The sequence below is a fragment of the Chenopodium quinoa genome, unplaced genomic scaffold (genome assembly GCF_001683475.1).
Source record: "Chenopodium quinoa cultivar QQ74 unplaced genomic scaffold, ASM168347v1, whole genome shotgun sequence".
NCBI classification, from domain to species: Eukaryota; Viridiplantae; Streptophyta; class Magnoliopsida; order Caryophyllales; family Amaranthaceae; genus Chenopodium; species Chenopodium quinoa.
This window is the reverse complement of record NW_018744813.1, coordinates 3,137,348-3,140,028: the sequence shown is the minus strand read 5'-3', so window position 1 is coordinate 3,140,028 and position 2,681 is coordinate 3,137,348.

Genomic DNA, 2,681 nt, shown 5'->3' with positions numbered 1-2,681 from the left:
TCCATAATAGACTCTATGAAATCGGAAAAGATGCTCATCATACAACGTTGAAAGGTAGCGGGAGCATTACATAAACCGAAAGGCATTCTACGATATGAAAAAGTGCTATAAGGGCATGTAAAGGTTGTCTTTTCCTGATCTTCAGGGTGAATCGAAAATAGGAAAATCCCGAATACCCATCCAAATAGCAAAAGAACTTATGGTTAGCTAACCTCTCAAGCATTTGATCTATAAAGGGAAGAGGGAAGTGGCCCTTTTTAGTGGCGATATTCAGTCTATGATAATCAATACACATAAGCCACCCTACCAGTTCTAGTGGGAATTAATTCATTTTTTTCATTAGTTATCACAGTCATCCCACCTTTCTTAGGCACTACCTGCACAGGACTTACCCACTTGGAGTCAGAAATAGGATAGATAATACCTGCATCAAGTAATTTCATAACCTCTTTCTTGACTACTTCCTGCATGTTAGGATTCAATCTTCTCTGGGGCTGAATGCAGGGCTTATAGTTATCCTCTAGATGTATCCTGTGCAGACAAAAATAGGGCTAATACCCTTGAGATCATCAATATTGTACCCAATTGCTTTCTTATGGGTTTGAATAACCCCTAGAAGTTGGGAAGTTTGTAGGTCATTAAGTGCAGTACTAATGATCACAGGGTATAGTTCCTGTTCATCCAGAAAAATATATTTCAAAAGAGAAGGGAGAGGTTTTAGTTAAGGTTTCTTAACCTCTGCAGGTTTCGATTCCTGAACGAAATTTACTACCTTCATTGTTTCCTTGGGGTCTAACTCTTTTAAGGAAAGAGCTCTTTCAATATCTTGTACCTCATTACCCCAAACGCTTGCATTGTCTGTAGATAAATTCCCACAAAGAATTTCCTCCAAGGGATCCCTTGCAAGAACCTGTGGCAAGCTATCATCACAAATATCGTCCATTATATCAATTATATCAATATAACAACAATTTTCCTCTAGCATAGGCCCTTTTAAAACTTTCCCTAGATTAAAAGTAACATTATCGTCTTTCATAAATTTAGCATATGCAGGAACCTAAGTGAAAGCTACAGTTTCTACTTCATTAAAGGCCCTTTTCTTAGTCAGAATGTCTTTCATAAATTTAGCATATGCAGGAACCTGAGTGATTAAATCTGTGAAAGGAACTGTTACATGCAGGTTTTTCACAACCTCTAAGAATTTACCAAATTGTTTATCAAACTTACTCTTCAGTTGTCTATTTGGGAACGGTAGTTTGATAACTGGGCTCTGCACATCTCCTCCCTTATCCTGAGATTTACCCTGCACAGAAACATTAGAAGGGTTAGTATCTGTTTGTAGCCTTGCACGGTTAGCAGGATTAACGTTTGGTATAGAGGAATCTAGATCAGGAACTGGTCCATCTTCCTTCGGCATAGGAGGTCCATCATAATGTGAACCACTCCTTAGAGTGATTGCATTGGCATGATCTGTGGGATGGATAGATTGTGATGGTAGAGCTCCCTGCTAACGGGATTGTAGGGTAGATGAAAGTTGTGCAATTTGATTATCCATGATTTTATTGTGGGCTAAAATAGAATCAATTTGCGCATCCCTACTCTCCATATGCTTTTGCATATTAGTAAGCATTGCTCTAATTTCTGTCATGGCAGGGTCAGAAGATGATGAGGGTAATGCTTGGCTTTTCTGGCTACAATTTGGATGGTAATATTTTTTCTGTGGTGGGGGTTGCTGTTGTGGTTGTTGTGGAGGTGGAGAGTTTTGTACATTGGTTATCCGGTACGAAAGATATGGATGGTTCCGGTAACCAGCATTATAAGAGTTGGAATATGGGTTATTCTGCCTATAGGTTTGAAAGGCATTACTTGTTCCATGGAACTCCTACAATCTTGCTCCCAATGCCCTACAATTCCACACTTTTCACAAAAATATTCATTGTTAGCAACAACAGAAACATTAGCTACAGAGTTAGGAGTAGTAGTAAGATAATCTAATTTTTGACAAATAGACGTTAATTGAGCTTGCAAAAAGGATACGGAATCGACATTATGTTTTCCTTTATTTGCAAACCCTCTCGGATTCCCGTATTGGGAATTATGTATTGCCATGTCTTCGATAACCTATCCTGTATCGTCCACATTTAAATTCATGAATCTCCCACTGGCTGCAGAATCTAGAACTGATCTAGAATAATTTCCAAGTCCATTGTAGAAAGCTTGGATCAGTTGCCATTGTGCTAGATTGTGGTGGGGGCGTTCTCTCTGTAGATCCTTGAACCTCTCCCAAGCCTCATATAGCGTTTCGTCGGCCTCTTGAGCGAAGTTCTGAATAGCACTCCTTAGTACCGCTGTTCTCTCTGCAGGATAATATTTATTATAGAAATTCAAAGCAAGAGTTTCCCAGTCATTAATACCAAGTGCAGTTCTATTTAAACCATTAAACCATAATTTAGCTTTGCCACATAATGAAAAAGGAAAAAGAATATCCCTGATTTGGTCTTGTGTGACCCCGGCTTGTCTAATGGTGTTGCAATACTAGCAGAAATATGCAATGTGAAGATTAGGATCTTCACCCTTAGCTCCACTGAATTGCTTACTCTCTATCATAGAGATAAATTGGGGCTTGATTTAAAATTGAACTCCATTTAAAGCCGGAGTGGGAGTAAGGTGCGGGAAATATG